Genomic DNA, 18,008 nt, shown 5'->3' on the forward strand with positions numbered 1-18,008 from the left:
ACTGCAGCGGCTCGATGAACCATGGTAGTGGTTGTAGTGGTGATATATGTGGCCCCGGGTTCAACTTAACGCCTGTTGCTACATTGTGCGGTGGCACAAGTCATGTCCTGTCTCCAGTCCAGGTTGCCGTAGGTGTAGCGCCTAATGTTTGCTGGGCTTGCTCAGTAACAAAGTGCTCAGTAACTGTGCGAAGCTGCGTGAACAGTGGCAGCAGCAGGCGGATATCTTCATGGGAGATCTTCAGAAGCTTTTTACTAAAGATCCTTAGACGGCACTGCTGTTAACCGGGGACCCGACTGCGTATACGTGTACCAGGAGGCCTCCTTCCTGCTGTGATGACGCGCCTCCGTGCGCCTGCTGTGGTCTGGGCCTTCATTTGCCGTGGGCGCTTTCAAGGGGCTTGAGTATAGGGGGTGCCATAGTTATCTATTTTCTTTGCCGCCCCCGCGGAAAGCGAATCGACGTGGGTTTTTCGTTTCTAACCGAGTGCTAGCGTATCTCGTAAACAAGCTACTGCGGTGCAGGGCGTCAATGCCGATCGTGGGCACAGGTGCGCACCTCAGCTTCCCAATTCTTCTGCGCTGCAGCCAGATCATCTCCATCTGAAGCGGTGTCTCATCTTCTCGGAAGCGTGCGGAGAAAGAGCGACCAGAATGCAGTGGCCAAAGATGTATTTCCCAAGGAGTAGCCTAGCGCTTCGCCTGTACTCTGAGCATCAACCATCTGCAGACCACGCTGCGCACGTCTTGTTCTCTCGTCCTGCAGCCATGCGGCAGAGTAAAATAATTTGAGCTCTCGCGGTGCCCGCGCATTCGCCAGATTCTAGGGCGACATCACGAGCTCCTGTTGGCACGCCTGGTCGGAAATGTAGGAAGACCTTGCTCACGTCGTAAGTTTTACCCATGAGTTGAGCGTTACGATATGGTCTAACAGGTTCGACCACTTTTCGATGTCTTTATGCACTAGACCGCGGAAGTTAGGCGGCTCCCTGGGCCGCTGGAAAGTCAGCAGTGCCTGAGCGGCAAGGTCCGTCTTCGCGGCTCCGGCAACTGTGGGAGATGTCCAGACAGCAGGCAGGCGGGAGAGAGTGAAGCAAAAGGTTTGCAGAGCAAGCGCTTTTAGTCGTAACTTTTTTAGTCGTAAGTTTTAGTAACTTGTTCCCTCAAGAGAGAAGGCTCTCCGTAGAGCTCCGTTGAAACGCTTCAGCGGCCAGTTTAGATAACCCGCTTCCGAAAAATCCTCGCCATTGCGGAGTTGGACGTGCGTGATCTATCGCGAGTGCATTAGTGCCGCCGGTGGAACACAGGCATCGATCCGTGTGGCGACCAGAAAATGCGTTGGATGGTCGGAGGCGGCAAAAAAAAAAAAAAAAAACGCACTGTTTGAGAAAACAACGCAACAGAGCTTCGCGGAAACCTTCCGGGTAGAAAGGCGTCCTGGAAGCGTATCGGCGCAAACGCGGCCGCCCAAAGCGGAGACAGCGTGCGCAGGAAAAGGCATGCGTGCCCGTCTGGACGCACTCGGGCTCCGTCCGTCCGGCGATCCCTGGCGCGCTTCGACGGTTCGTTCCCTGGGCCTCGTAGCATCTTGCGCACATCAGTGCTGGTCACGAGCGTATACTTCGCGGAAGGAGACTCGCCGGAATAGGTTGCGCCAGGCGCATTCCAAGATGAGCTTTTGCAGAAAAATGTCCATCCACGGGCTGCAGTGGAACAAGGCGCCGGCTTTTGCTAGATTCGGCTGAGGGTCTGACGCGAGTTGCGCGCTTCCGTTTCCGGCCTCGGTGGAACTGCGCTGGAGGATTTCCTCTTCGACCGCGGCGAAACGGCGCAAGGGCTGCTGGCTTGACCCGCACGGACGTCGTCGTGCTGTCTTCCTCGTGAGCGCTGCTCTCGGGGGGTGCCGGCTGTCAGGGCGAAAGGCTGCTGCATTCCCGAGGGTGTACACTGCGGCCACGGAGGAGTGGCTGATATGTGTACAGAGTGGCTTTTCTCGTAACACAGCCTGCGGCTTTGCGAGCCCGTCTTCTGCCGTGCCGGAACAGCCGCGCTAAGGGACGCTGGAGCGATGGACAGGACTCCAGTGGTTACAGCAGAAAGAAAAAATCGACAGGTGTTTAGCCCATACCCAACAATTCTGGGCAGAAGCTTTTTCGAGCGGGAAACCGTTTATGAACGTAATTTTTTCGCACAATATAAGGTTTCACTTTAAAATCAATATATCCGGAGATCAGACAATGACAGTCTTGCATTTTTTTTTCTATTAACGTTTTTGCTATCGTCAAAACCGTTCCCCGTTGGTTTTCTATGGCAGTCTCAACTGCTAAATGCCATCGGTGGAAGCACTTTAAAAGAAAGATTTTGCTGTATATCAGAAGAATAGAGTATTACCTTCAATGTTTCCATACCAGTACCTTATAGCTTTCCAATTTTCAAAATTTTTGTCCCAGAATGTTGGACGCACATGTCTCCCGCACTGCCAGTTTTCCGGGGGCCAGCATTTCCTATTCGTGAACGTCTTTCGTGACGTGAATCCACAGGGTTTGGGAGAAAGCGAAGAAACCGCCGGATATATTGCTGGTATAACAGCAAAGCAGCGGTGTAACAAGTTTCAAAGAGAAGATCGCACACGCACACGCACACGCACGCACACACACACACACACACACACACACACACACACACACACACACACACACACACACACACACACACACACACACACACACACGCACGCACGCACACACAAACACGCACACAAACACACACGCGCGCGCGCGTGTGTGTGTGTGTCCCTCATACGGCGTCCCTCACTACGGCGTCCCTCATAGCCTGAGTTGCTGTGGGCGGCTGAAGGGCTTGCACTGAAAGCTCAGCACTTTTCAGGACCCTGCAATTCCCCACAGCCTCACGCACTGTGCACGTCATAATCTCGAAGTGGATTTCTTATTTCAGAATGTTGCATTTAGCCCGCGCCCTTTATCGCTTTAATTTTTTAGATTTTTTTTTCCGCAGGCGTTGAAACGGAGTTAATAATCAACTCCAACAAAATAATATAACCAGCAGAATTCAGCCCCGCTACTGCATGCCGACCGACCGCACTACGATAAGGCGCACAATAATGAGGTCCGTGCTAAGTTGCTGGCGGTCCCGCGGTGGTGTCGCACCAGTGCTTTTTCCCCTCAGCCCCTGTCTAGCCCTGAATTGCCTGCCATGAGGCGCTCATTTCGAGAAGCTGGACGCGTGGCACTTGGTGCCCGCTGCTATATAGGCACTTGCGAACGCTCCCGTGAAGAGGGAAGCCTGCAGTGCGCAGCTGGAAAGTTCCATCTACACCCCCGAGGAGGTTGCATGCGCATTCTGACCAAATCCGCCAATCCAATCTTTGGTCCGCGCTGTGCAGGTGGCAGCACAGGCTGCGTACCGGAGGGAGCCTCGGTGTGTATGTCTATGGGCTTCCTACAGCGTACCGGTCGCCGATCGAATGCAACACGCGCCGCCAGAAAATACCGGGATGGATCGGATGGCGTGGCGCATTTGCGACCCTTTTTACAAGACTGCGTGCGGAAAGCGGGTTCGCCGCGTCCCGTGCGCTGATAGCCTCGGTTGCCGGGCTGCGTTGCCGGGCGGCGTTTCCGCCAAAGGCCGTGGAGTGCATCAGGGACAGGCTGCGCTTGAATGGCGCCAGGCATTGAATGCGCAGAAACTGAGCGCTTTCCCAATTCACCCCCGATGACAATGGAAATAATGGTGCTGTCCAAGACAAAAGAAGCATGTCACCGGCGTGCTGGTGCTGAAATCATCCATTCCCACTCGCTTTCCAGTTGTGCCCGGGCGCTCGTGAGTAGCTGTGTTAGGTCCTGGGCTCTTGCATACATCCGCCGCGTTTTGAGTGGACCGCGGGGGGGAATGCGCCGTCGAGGGCGCGCCGGCTGTTGTCGGATACGAGTCGTTCGTGCACGCTTAGCGCGGGAACAGGCGACCACTGCCGCGCGTGCCAGCAGAGGCTTGCCATCGGTCGGCGTGACGAGTGGATCGCTTGGACGTCTCCAACGCGTCACCCGCGTAGCAGCGTTGCCGAGGGTCGCGTTTCTTTCTCCGAGGATATAAGCCCATCACGATTCCCTAACACACGCTCACCTATCGACAGAAAAAGGGTTAGCTGCGTACGTGCTCCTTGTCAAGTGATAACTATGTATCATCTCGGAAACACCCTACTCCTCAGTTATTTGTTTATTCATACCCGGTCAGCGAATGGTGAGACAGGACTCGCGGTTATAAACTCGCAACGGAAGTTACCCTGCACGTGCGGGGTTGCACAACAGCCTGAAATGATGACGCGACGGCTGATTACCTACTGTCGATTGCGCAGTGCAGCTCCTAGAACGTAACCGGATATAACGCGAGGAACACCGACGCGGGGGACAGAGGAGCGCCTCTCGCTGTTGGCTCGTGTTCTCGTGGCTGAGCGGAGCTGCTATTGATTTGGTCAGCACTGCGTCATTTCAGGTTAGGTTGTCCAACCAGTGGGAAAAAGCGAAATTAGTTTGAAAATACAGAAAAGGTAGTAACGCAGCTGGTTATCCCTAACTGTAGCCCGCGGGCTGTAATGTTCACTTCCTACGGACACTTCGAGCACATCGTCCATGGATGGATTAATGTCTCATGTGACATACGTCATTGTTTTGCTGGACGTTTCCCACGGTGTCGCTATTTATTGAATTCACTCGTGTCATGGCTTTGGATGTTTTATTTTTTACAGATGATTGAAAGGAAATCGGTGTAATATTTTTCGAGCCGATGCTAATCATCGTCCCAATCTACTTGCCTGGTTAACAAATTACACAGGCTGTAGGTGTCAACTCGTTGGATTTAACTCAGCGAATTATGCAGTTTCAGTGCAGTTTAGGTACTACCGCAATGCTCTGTCCTAGAAGCACTGTTAATAAGTTGCATAAATTATGTCTGTCAGGCTCTTGATCACTCTCCGGAAAAAAATGCGGTTACAAGGCGATGATTAAGTGCTTAACTGTAATATTTTGGCGGTTCTTGCCCAAAGAAGGTTAGGTTGTACGTTTTTAAGGCTTAGTCGTTGGAGTGACTAGTGGCAGCTGTCGATTAGTTTCAACGCTTCCTAAAAGAAAGAGCCATGGCAATACAGTTGTAGTCACTATAATAACCGACCGGTGTAAATAAATCCCTCAGAATAAGCCTACGTGGAATATGAAGTGGCACATTAACGTGGAAGTCACGAATTTTCTCCCTCTCTGCTCTGTCGTTGTTGATGTTGTTCTCCTTGATGTTGAATGCGGAGTCGTAGAGGGCGGGTCTCGTGAGTGACCCGGGGGACGTACTTTGCGACTGGTGGGTTTAGACAGGTGTGCAGGCCTTCGGATGGTGAGGCACTTGGAAGGCTTTCTTCAAGAAATTATTTATTACACATGTATATACAACTTATTTACATACGCCGAATGATTTCGGCCTCTCCACTTTAACTAAATATAAAACCTCAAAACTTCCACGACTCCGGACCACCGCTGGCCACCACACGGCCAACCCGTCCGGCCGCCGCTCAACTAACTCGCGTCTCCAACTCTACGCTTTCGGCCCCTGGACCACCACCGGCCACACACGACCGATCTGTCCGGCTGCCACACACCCAACCCCGGCGCTCTCCTTCGCGCGCACCCATCTCGTCACATTCCCGCCAAAAACTCCTTCCTCCGCCAATAAACCATCCTCCCGCCAAAACTTACTTTTTAGCCAATAGACGACTTTCCCGCCGTCGTTTAGAAGTAAGAGGTCACAAGGCAAAAGATAAGTAAACAATATAAAACACACACCTCGCTGTAAGCAGCCATGGCTAACTAAAAACTATTACAACAAGAAGAAACAAACACAATTCAAAACACACGCTCCACTGTTAGCTGCTCTGTCCAGCTAGCAAGAACGAAAACAAGAACAGCGCCAGTCCTCCCCAGCCGTCCTGTCGTCGTCTCGGGTTTCGACCGACTTCCTAGAAGAAACCATTCCCCACTCGCTGGGGCCGAGAGGCGCGACCCTCGCACTCTACGCCGTTTTAAGTCCTTCTCCTTTTGTCTGCGCATTCCCCTGCTCCCTTTCGGCGACACTCCTCACACTTTACCACGACGCACGCTAGCTGCGGCGTGACAGTGGACTTAATCATTTATTTATTTATTTCAAAATACCCCTAAAGGGCAAAACAGAACTGCGCGGAGACGACGGGACAAAAGAAAGGCACGAATACACACACACACAAAGCGCTTTGTGTGTGTGTATATTCGTGCCTTCTTTTGTCCCGTCGTCTTCGCGCAGTTCTGTTTCGCTCTAACCATGAACAGACTAGCCCAACATCATGTCTTATCCCCTAAAGGCCCTCTTCACGAGGCTATTGCATATCACAAAAGTGTAGGGAAAACTAGGCTGTTCAAGGTTATCGCGTTCTCATGACGAGGGCTCTGCTTTCTCTGAATATACAGCTTTTATAATTTAGAAAAAAAAATAAATAAATGCTGCTAACGCCACCAGCGTCTGTTTCGCTAAGCAAACTGCGGTGCGCCACGACAGTTTTCTAGCGCAAATCTATGACGCGAGGTTATGTCGCCATTCACTTCCGAATGGTGATCCCGGAGTCCTTTTTTTCGTCTTGATGTCGCCAGTCGGAATGTGTAGCCAGTGTCACTTTGAAACGCAGTAGCAACAACACTTTAAAGACATACAGACTCGTACGTGGAACTATTGAAGAAGTCCTCTCCCTTACAAAAATGAACATTGAGATGCAATTAACTGTTTATAGAGTATTTATTGAGTCAATAAAAAGTCTATTAATACTCAAATCCTAATGACTTTGGTCTATAAAAAGTCAATATGTTCTTGACTGGTATGACCCAATATAAATTTAATTGACTACAAGTGAATTAAAACTCAAGCAACAAAAAATCAATTTACATCGATTTCTCACTATGTCATTAAAAAGTCAATAAGTTCTTGACTTATATGACCCAATATAAATTTAATTAACCACAAGTGAATTAAAACTCAAGCAACAAAAAATCAATTTACATCGATTTCTCACTATGTCATTAAAAAGTCAATAAGTTCTTGACTGATATGACCCAATATAAATTTAATTGACTTCAAGTGAATTAAAACTCAAGCAACAAAAATTCCATTTACAGCCCATTTCTCACGACTCATTAAAAAGTCAATATGTTATTGACTGATATGACCCAATATAAGTTTAATTGACTACAAGTGAATTAAAACTTTAGCAACAAAAATTAAATTTACAACAGATTTCTCACAAATTTTAGAACCAACCGCAACAACAGCTCAAACGATTGCCATTTCAGCTGAACAGCCTTTATTCATATTATATCTGCTATGGGAGAGGTCATGATGTTGAAGTTGGTTGTAGGTTGTGACTCGGAAAAACACTGCTCATGAGGTCGCTTCGCAGTGTAAAATTTAACGTACAACTGAAAACAGTATTCTTTTTTGGTACCAAGTGAGAAATGTGGTATGAAACTATCCTTAGGTTGGAATTAAATTGCACAATGTAAGGGAGAGCTCACTTGAGTTACTGATTCATAAATGTGACAGCATAATGGTGCGGAGGCAGCATTACCTGAATACCGGGCGTTTCAGCAATCACCTTCAAAAATTTTCAAAAATAGGCTTTTTGGGGTAAAAATATGGTTTGTGCTATCACCAGTGTTGGCGGACAACAGAAAGCCGGTAAATTGTCTTCAGTAAGCTGGTTTACTAATTTTTAATAAATAACTTTTTAATCAGTAGAGTTAGGCACCTAGTTGCAATCAGAGATTTGAAGCTGGTCGTAATAGCCATATCAGATTTTAGAATTTGGAAAACGCGATTACCCTTGGGGCTGCGGCTCGACAAAATTTGGCTTTTTCGACTAGTTACATGCACTGGAGGGCTTGCTTTGCCTGCATGCTTTCGAAACCGAATGTATCTTCGCACGATGCAGCCAAATTTTGTCGAGCCACAGCAGCGAGTGTAATCGCGTTTTAGAAATTCTAAAAACTGATATGGCTACTACTAACGACCGGCTACAAATCTCTAATCGCAACGAATTGCCTATCTCTGATAGTTAAAAAGTTAGAAATTATCTCTAATTGCAACGAATTGCCTATCTCTGATAGTTAAAAAGTTAGAAATTAGTTTACCAGCTTACTACCTAAGACAATTAACCGGCTTCCCGGTGTCCAGCGATACTGGCAATAATGTGCCGCAAAAGCCATATTTTTACCCCAAAAAGCCTATTTTTGAAAATTTTCGAGTCTTCCCTGAAAAACCTGATATTTATTACGATTGAAGATGTCAATCCAATTGGGGATTTTTACAGGTGTGGGTTATAAGGGGCCGTACACATTTGCTCACAAAGGGAGCATTCACACGTATGTACACGAGGGTAACTAAAGACTATTACAACAAAAAGGAGGCAAACGCATGAAATAAAATGACATCATCTTGATTGGACCATAGAGTATAAGCATACAGGCTGTTGAAATGCCTCGTGAGACCAGTATTCAACACACCTATTGAGAAACCAATATACAGCATATGTACAGGTGCGGCCACAATAATACGGAGCACAGGAACGGTCGCGGAGCAGCGGAAACGTGCTTGTGCGCGCTGCCTAGCAGCGGCGACAGGAAGTATCTTAATTTGGACGCGGCGAGATGGCGCCGGTAGCACGGACCCACTGTTTCCGCAGGCCTATCAACATCACAGCATATAGCATGCAATCCCTTGCTCTATGATCGACTGATACTGTGCTGACAGCGCCATGCGCTTCGTTGCCCCGTTTCTCGCATCGACGAGCGGCGCGCGCTGTAAACGGGCGCAAGACGGCCGTTTTGGCATTACGTGTTATCTCGGCCATTCAGTCCGCGCGGCCACCGAGGTTGAAGTGAGAACGCCTGGATGAAGGCAGCACCTGGCGGTGTTGCCCGAACCAGCTCAGCATCTTTCGAACAGTGATAACGGCAGGGTTGCAGCAAAGAGGGGGGCTCGGCGGCAGGCACTCTCGCTGCGCGCGGATAGCCAGGGGAGTCTTTGTTGTGCTGATAGGTGGCGCTTAGATGCAGTTTCTGCCAGCTTGGCCACCTTCCGCGTGCTCCGTATTATTCTGGCCGCACCTGTACCTTGCGCCCGCGCCGTGGACTTGCTAACGCCGTTCAAATCGAGCGCGCAGGCTGGCAGGTCACGTGACAAGACGAACACATCCGGGCACCACGTGACCACGTGGGTCGTTCCGGCGTGCTGCCGTTTGTGCTCGCCGCTCGCTCGTTGGGGCATGTTTTGTGTTGTATTTATTTCAAAATCGCTGCTTCAAACTCGTGTTTGGTTTGACTTGTGATCGTAGCTTTTGGAACCGCTGGCAGTACAATTTCCAGCTCTTCGTGTGCTTCGTGAAAAAGCGACCGCGCCGGGAACCCTGCTGGCTTTTCGTCATGACAGCACGTTGGACTTCACCGATGGAAGCTGCTGCGTCTTTTATCTACCGGAACCGCCTTACAAAAGAAGAAAGCGGTTACTGGAAGGCGTCGAGTCTTCGTTTTCAGGTAAGACCTGTAATAATGCGCAGGAATGCGCGCAATTTGCCACCACGCAAATTAACCACCTAGCACTAAGGCGAGAAGAAACGGAAGAGATGAGGCGCTGCCGCCATTGTGCACGGTTGTTTCTGCGGTGGCAAAATGCACTCTACATTGAGTCACTATAACTAGCTGGCCTGTCTGTGTTCACAGTGTATCCGTTGCGACGCGAACGCCGTGAAAATAAGCTAAAATCATTGTTCGACGTGGTTGTGCACTGCTGCCTGCACGCATGTTTTTCGTCGCTATCCGCTCGCAGCGGTTTGACGATAGTGCACGCAACTTGACCTGTTTAGCGTTGCATTATGTGCTGCGCGTACACGCGTCGATACAATTTCTTGAAGTGGCTTCGTAAGCTTTGAACACACCTATGCGAGACGATTAAACCTGCTGTCGAGCTCTAGGGGTATGCTGTGTTCGCTCTGCATTCGACGCAGCTAACCCATAGCTGCCCGCCTCGGTGGCCCATAGTGCGCGTCATTCGGTCTCTGGCGCTGCATACTGCGCTACGCGAGTACGCGTCAGGGCTCGGCATTTGATATACTCTGCTCGATACGACATCGAGTCGTGTTCGCTGCAGCGGACTGTGCGGCACCAGACCCGCCGCGGTGGCTCAGTGGTTGCGGCGCTCGGCTGCCGGACCCGATAGACGCGGGTTCGATACCGGCCGCGGCGGCCGAATTTTGATGGAGGCGAATTCTAGAGGCCTGTGTACTGTGCGATGTCAGGGCACGTTAAAGACCCCAGGTGGTCGAAATTTCCGGAGCCCTTCACTACGGCGTCCCTTATAGTTCGGGACGTTAAACCCCAATAAACCAAACCAAACCAAGCGATACGCGCTACTGGCCACTGTGGCGGGCGGTTAATCGCGTTGGAGTCAAAGGCAGACTGAATACGTCGTCCTCCAAGGCTGAACTGTCGGTGCAATCGCCTTGCAGTGGTGTCTTACAAGCTCAAAAAGCCACATCCAGTAACAGGCTGTATGAACGCGTATTTGCGTAAATAGAGGAGTGATGCGGCTTCCCCAATGAGAAAACTGCCTGTTCGATCATTAGTGTAGCCGTAAAGTGCTTTTAGTGGCAGGCGACCGTGAAGAAAAATTATTGTTAGATGTTGAAGAATAACCAGTCCAAAAATAGGCTCGAGCACTTTGCAGCCTTTTCTAACAGCCCTTTCAGATTAATTATTTCTGAAGAACCCTAAACAGTGCATAGCTTATTGTGGATTCAAGTGTGAGCAAGGTAACTTTTGTCTGTTTAAACTTTGCTTTGTGTTTGTGTGAAACTGGCAATACGAATTCTTACCCATTAACACAGTCATTGTGGGTACGTCATCTTCCATAGATTGCACAGGTGAAATTCAAATTATGATGTTATGCAGGTGAAGTGCCTGCTGTCCAATGGTGAAGAGGTCTGAAAAGAGCTGTCACTGAAAAGGGTGTCTCCGCTGTCCAACTGTGGGGCTGTCTTCCTTGTCTGTGCCCGTTCAATGTGTATTGCAGAACACATGTAAGTACTGAGTTTTCTAAAGTGCGTTTTTCTAGAACTCTGTGTTGAAATCAGTGTGTTGCACCAGTGTGCTTTGAACCAGTGTTGACGGCATATGTTGGCATTTGCCTTTGAAATAGTATATGTGTGTTTCTTCTCAATAAGGCGTCATCCAATACTGCAACTTTGATTCTGGATTTGAAGTGGCGGGCTACAGAGCAGCATTTTAAGGCGATATTACAGCAGGAGGACAGCCTTGTTATCCTTCTACTGTAATACCTGTGTCACATAGCACTCCTCCTAAACAGTTGTAGCCGTAGGATAACTTTCATTCTTCTACTGTAACGCCAGTGTCACATGACACTCCTCAGAGACCCATTGTAAGAGGCTGCGCAAAAGAAACCAGGATGAAAGGGAAGACACGTATACCAAAGGACGAGCGCTGAAGTACCAACTGGTAGTTCAGCACTCGTCCAACTACCAGTTGGTAGTTCAGCGCTCGTCCTGTGGTATATGTGTCTTCCCTTTCATCCTGGTTTCTTTTGCGCTGCCTCTTACAATGATGCTTAACCGACTAGCCCACACAAAGTTATTGATCCTCAGAGACCTTTCCAGCGAAGGCATCTGATTTCACTTGAGGAACAAAATATGAAAGGCATTAATAGTAATTTAACTGTAAACCTTAAGATTTTTGCCATTTCGGTGAGTATACTTGCTCTAATTCACATATATTTGTCTAGGAGATTTAGCGACCTGGTTGACTCAGATTTTTGGCTTGCTACCTGATGGCATGGCTAAACAACTCGAAAAAAATAGGATATAAGACATGAATGCATGCTGCACTAACAACTGTTTACATTATCAGTTTTCCACATTATATGGGTTGCACTGTATATACTCAGAAATAGAAAGGAGCCAAGTACAAAGAAAAGCAAACCAAACAACAAAGAGGTAAAATGCGAAATGTTACCCTCTTTTTCTCATGCACTTAGCAGCAATGGTCATAGTGAAAAATAGCATAGCAATAAAGAAGCACTTGGCTTGTAACATGCGCACCTTTTTGGAAATACTAGAGTGTAGTGGTGCTTTTGCCATTCTAAGAAACTGGCTTGTCTGGCATGGCTCTGCATCTTGATGAGACTAATTGCATCATGTTTTGTTATGAAGGCTAGTGCGTTTTAGTGCTGGTTATTGCATTACTATTTCTACTTCCTCTGTCTACTAGTGAGTCGTCAGTGTGTGTTACACTTCCTTCTTTATCACATTTAAATTTTTTAGGTATTGCACATTTCAGTGTTGTGTCAAGGGCATGTGGAAAAGCTGGAATTACAGAATTGCTCTTAGCAAGCCCAGCCTCTTGTGTGATATACAGGCAGTGCTCCTACTGTTGCATACTATTTTTATTTTTGAATATTTGCTATTACACACACTAATCTGTGATTTTCATCAGCATGAAATCATTTTCCTAAATGATTTGTGCAGTTAACGTTATAAAAAGGCAAAGTACACAATTGCCGTTTTCACTTCTTTCTTACATCGGAACCTACTACTATTGCATGACACCATCATTGTGAGGGTGTAAGTTTTGTGTTTATTTTAAACAACTACATGATTTCTGACTTGCATGCTTCAACAGGCATGAAAGCATATTACCATATGACACTATGCAATCAACAAATGCAATTCGATCTTGGCCGCGCCGGTGTAATGTCGATGGAGGCAAAATCTAGAGGCCCGTGTACTCTGCGATGTATGTGCACATTAAAGAACCCGAGGTGGCCAAAATTTCTGGAGCCCTTCACTGCGGTGTTCCTCAAAGCCTGAGTCGCTTTGACGTTAAACCCGCAATTAACGCCTCATTCCTGGCTGTGACTATAGCATAGAAATTTTATTCCTGTGTTCTGTTTCCTGCAGGTGCATTCATTTATTGCTTCGAGATTGAAAAGGCTGCGTACAAACTCTGGACGGAATCCAGAAGGATGCAGTATTTCTGAAGCGGGCCACCACAACTGTGTGGTGAAGAGAAGCAGTTGTACAGCGCAGCTTCATTGGCAGCTGCTCAGGAGAAGGATATTGGAAGGCAAGGAAAAGGCTCTACAGAAGACACTCACGCAAGTGAAAATGGATGCACTCACAGGTGATTACTGGTTTTAGCTGGATTTAGCACAGAAGTATATATTCACTCCGTCAGTGTATTCGAGAATTGCAACTCAGGATTTGTTAGTGGTTTATTAGGAAGCACAAAACAAAGGGTAATAACAAATGTATGGGATGGAAGCTAGTGACCAATTCACTGTAGGTATGTCATCATGTGAAGGTTTGTGTAGAAGAGGTTAATTGATGGGCATAGTTTGTAGCTCATGTGAGGGACAGTATAAATAGCTTAAATGGCGAGGTTCTGAGACCAATGGGGCAGTGCATGAGCAGAAAAACTAGCCAGGAGTTAACAAATTTTCATGAATGCTCAGCTGTCATGCTTTAGAAATAAGGCTGTTGGTATTTGGCAGCCATGTGCTGTGAAGCTCGGTATTTTAAGTGTTGAGGCCTAAGAGATCTGATTCAGTGTTGGCATTCATGGGTGCTGTCACATTAGCCATCCTCCTTTAATGCAAATAGCAGCATTTGCTAGTTGTCTTTGCAATGGGATCATTGTAGCAGTGTATATCATAATAAATATATAATTTTTCTCCCTTAATCTTCAGGCACTGTCGCTACACACAGATGGATTCAAGCTGCCATCAAGGCAATGAAAGATATTCGACTTTCTCGGAAAAGATGCACGCTATGACGCGAGGGGCCTCCAGTGCGACTCATTCGCTGCTTTTGTCTACTAATAAAGCTAAGGTTGCTCTTAGGCAAATGTGAGCATTTCTTTTTTTGTTCTTTCAATACATACTTGCTCTTCGTGCTTCTCAAGAACATGAATCATGTAATACTTATTTGCATGCTGCTACGTACATACTACCGTGCTCAAATTTGAGAGACCCCTGTGAGTTCTTGCCGAATTTTACCAAACTGCATGTGGGCGCCGCCTGACGAAGCAATCCTGTTGTCGAGACCGATGCCCATATGCAATATGGCACGTTTCAGCATGCACTTGCATTGGTTTCTTAATTTTGCTCACGATAGTATGTCCAAACATTGAGCATCACTATGAAGACATGTTAGGTAACAAATTTGTTTCTGGATGGTTCACCCTTCCTTTGACATCATCATCCCGGAATGCTACACCAACCGCACCAGGAAACAGTAAACCAAAGCACACCAGAGCTGGTATCAGCCGGCTGAGTCACACCAGATGAGAACACACTATGCCATGTCACAGAACTCATTTCTGAAAATCTGGTCTCGAAACACCAGGAAGGGTAATTCGCCAATTTTCTTTTGTGCGAGTGTATCGCAGTGTTGTGATTTTGAGATCACCACACGCACATAGCGGATGCACTATGTAGCTCGGAACACTGTGGCAAGGTAATAAACAACCAGTAAACTTTCGACTGGATGTATTTAGATCTTTTAATAAACAGTCAGTTAAATGTGAACTGCAGGTCAATTAAATAAAAATGCCAAGTAATAAACTGGCAATTAAATGTGAACTGCAGGTTTATAAACAGTCAGTTAAATATGTATTGCCAGTCAATAAAATCTCTATTTAGATCTATTGAGTTAAATTAATAAACTGCCAATTGGAATACGGTGGCCAATTTTAAATTGAAACTCAACACAAAAAAGTCTATAAACTGTCAATTAAACCACAAAAGAGTTCATAATAAACTGGCAATTAAATGTTAACTTAATATGAATTCAGTGTTAATTGACGTGCAATTAAATGTGAACTGCAGGTATATAAACAGTCAGTTAAATATGTATTGCCAGTCAATAAAATCTCAATTTGGATCTATCGAGTTAAGTTAATAAACAGTCAATTGGAATACGGTGGCCAATTTTAAATTGAAACTCGACAAAAAAAGTCTATAAGCTCTCAATTAAACCACAATACAATTTATTGCCGAGAGTCAATAAGTATTTAATTAAAACTGGGTAGAAATTTTTGTAAGGGCTTCTTTCCCGCACCTCATCAGGTGAGCGATGTCAGAGAGATGGAAACTGCTTGAAAGGATACCGTAAGGGTAATTTAGCGCCGCTATACGACTGCATTTTCTCCCCTTTGTTCCACGCTTCCACCTTATCATTTAGTCCAAAGGCGCTGACTCAAGCTCTACCGTGTCCTTTCTGGTCATCGCTCCTATCTTTACTTCCCCTGCCTAATCTCCCTATGTCTTTTATTCCCGTTGCCCTCAGTTCGGATGATTCGAATAGTAGATAGCTTGTGCCACGGCCAGCATCATAATTTGCCTCCTTTTTTGTTTATATTAAACTACTACTACTACTACTACTACTACTACTACTACTACTACTACTAGGAATACTATTGCTACTACTACCGCATAAATGTCCTGCATGAGGTCGTCTTCGGCACTATCTCTTTACAAGCTCCTCTTCCTGCAGTTCATTAATCGCTCCATCGCACGCACGCGAAGCACTAACGGAGTTACTCTCCGCTCATCTAAAGGTAACTTTTTTTCCCCTCGAGTGCACGGAAGTCTGGCACAGAATAGAGGGGTCGGCGCGTGAGTTACCGCGGGCTGAATTTGTAAACTTGTTGGTGTGGGCCGATTTTGTTACCCTTGCAAGCTGCACTCACTGCCGCCATGTCTTGCTACTCAAGGGAGCGGTGTTTCCTAACTGGATAAGCAGTTGAAGGAATAAAATTGCGCAAAGGGATTGAAGAAGAAAAGAGAGACGTGAGGACAGGACAGATCGTTCTGTCCTGTCCTCACGTCTCTCTCTTTTCTTCTTCTATCCCCTTGCGCAATTTTATTCCTTCAACTGCTGTTATGAACCCACTCGCCCAGACGAAAGTGCTTATTGGATGAGCAGATCAAACCGACAATTCTTCAGCATTGACGGGACGGCTACAGCTATCGTAATTACGCTGATTAAGCTCAGGAAGGGGCACAGGTCGAAGGTTGTGCTAGCCTACGGTAGCACAACCTTCCAGTTATGGTGACAAGAGGACTGGGCGCTTATATGAAGTCGTAGAATCGGCAATGGCCAAAGTAAAAGTTAAAAAAAAAATAAAGTAAAGAAGAAATGGGCACGTCCTTGGCATGTAATGCGAAGAGAAGATATCCGATCGTCCCTTAGCCCCCGTGTCGGGAATTTGCGACGTACCGTTTGCGCGCCGTGTAGCCGTTGCTACATGGAGATTGCATGCCAAGTGTAATGCCGACATGCTGTCAGGGGCCAGCGCTTTTCAATCAAGCAGTTTGGCGTGACTGTTAGCAAGCCGTGTGAACAAAACGGACGCGCGAATGTGCGACTTGTGGCCAGCGTCCGGCAACTCCTAGTCTCTCATTTGCTGAAAACTTGTGTGGGAATAATAGGAAGACATTTGCTTGATAAAAAATTGCCTACTGTCCCTGGGCCTAGGAGTTGGTTGGAGGCCTTGGATTAGGTACGCAGAATGGATTAACCGCCTGTTGTTTCGAATTTGTAACATAGCAATTTCCAAAATTTTGATATTCGCAAAGTGAACAAGGGAGGGGAAACCTCAGGGTGCTTGCCAACATTTCGACAAGAGGACTTGAATGTGGGGCTGTTGAATGTGGGAACATCAGCAAGCGTAATTTGGAGGTGTTGATTTTTGTCTTTCATTCCTTGATTATTTAGACATTGAAAGGTGCGTGCAAGGGAATGGATTCCAAGAAAAGGAAGGCATGCGTCACAGTGTCAGGTGGCCGGATGATATTACCAAGTTTGCGGGGATAAGGCGGCAGCAGCTGGCACAGGACAGGGTGTAATTAGGAGGTGTACGGGAGAGTCCTTTGTCGTGCACAACTGGACACAGTAAGGCTGGTAGTGATGGTAGAGAAGGAGATGAATGTTTTATTATTGCGCGAACATGAGAGGCTTGCACGGGGTGATAAATGTTGTTGTGCAGACAGCTGCGGTTTTTGGCATAAGCTCATGCATGCAGCGGCTCGTCTACTCTAGAGGTGCGTGCCATCAGGAACTGTTGTTAGCGTTCTCGGTCAGGCCTTGGTCTCGGTTCTCGGTCGAAGGCGCCCACAGAAAGGAGGAAAGCAGAGGGAGCGCCATTTCGAGTCGGGGTGCGTGACACAGCGGAGGTCCCCGGCCACGTGCCACGCTCGGATATATGGGTGGCATCTCCGGTGGCTTAAGTCTTTTTCGGGTTTTATTTTTTATTAATTCGGGGAGGGAGGTAGAAATGGGCCGGTATTTTTTTTAGCTAAAATTTGTCTATAGGTCGGATTGCTCATCAGCCAAAACTTTCAACATTCGGGTTTTTTGGGGTCATTGTTTGTAGGATGAGACGATAAGCGTTTGCTTTTGCGCGGGACATAAAATATTCATTATTTTTTGCTCATTATTTGTAAGACAGCATAAAAATAGGAGGTTTCATTGAAAAACCTCACCAAATGAGGTTTTTTTGCCTCATGTTTTACGTAAGTATTTAGAATACATTGCCAATCTTCTACGCTGCATTTCCGTGTCCATGCGCGACCTGCCTTCCTTTGTGCATTGCAGACGTTCGTTTGGATCCTCGCCCATTAACAGAGGATAAGATCCCCGGTCCGTGGCTACAGCAGTCGACTGCCCTCAAGACCTGTTACGCCATTCGTGAGAGCGACTGGCTTGAATGACAAGCTTTTACTGTGCTCCTCGCCTGTTCTCCCTTTCCCTTTTCACTCCCCTCGTCCCTCCTCTCCTGTGCAGGGTGGCCAACCGGAACACCCTTAACATGCCTGCCTTCCTTCTTCCTCTTTTTCGCTGACTCTCCCTGAACCTTCGTT

The 18,008-nt window shown here is 47.2% G+C and overlaps 1 protein-coding gene and 1 long non-coding RNA gene across 3 annotated transcripts in view; both read left to right on the forward strand.

The window, feature by feature from the left end:
• LOC149355558 (uncharacterized) overlaps positions 1-18,008 on the forward strand; it is a 212,965-nt gene that overhangs the window by 35,174 nt on the left and 159,783 nt on the right. The window lies entirely within an intron of this gene.
• LOC149355559 (uncharacterized) lies at positions 12,283-13,990 on the forward strand. The gene is made up of 2 exons (XR_016291542.1): positions 12,283-13,267; positions 13,833-13,990. It is a non-coding gene; the product is annotated as an uncharacterized LOC149355559 (long non-coding RNA).

The sequence above is a fragment of the Amblyomma mixtum genome, chromosome 3, assembly GCF_055824585.1.
Source record: "Amblyomma mixtum isolate Tamu chromosome 3, ASM5582458v1, whole genome shotgun sequence".
Taxonomy (NCBI): Eukaryota; Metazoa; Arthropoda; class Arachnida; order Ixodida; family Ixodidae; genus Amblyomma; species Amblyomma mixtum.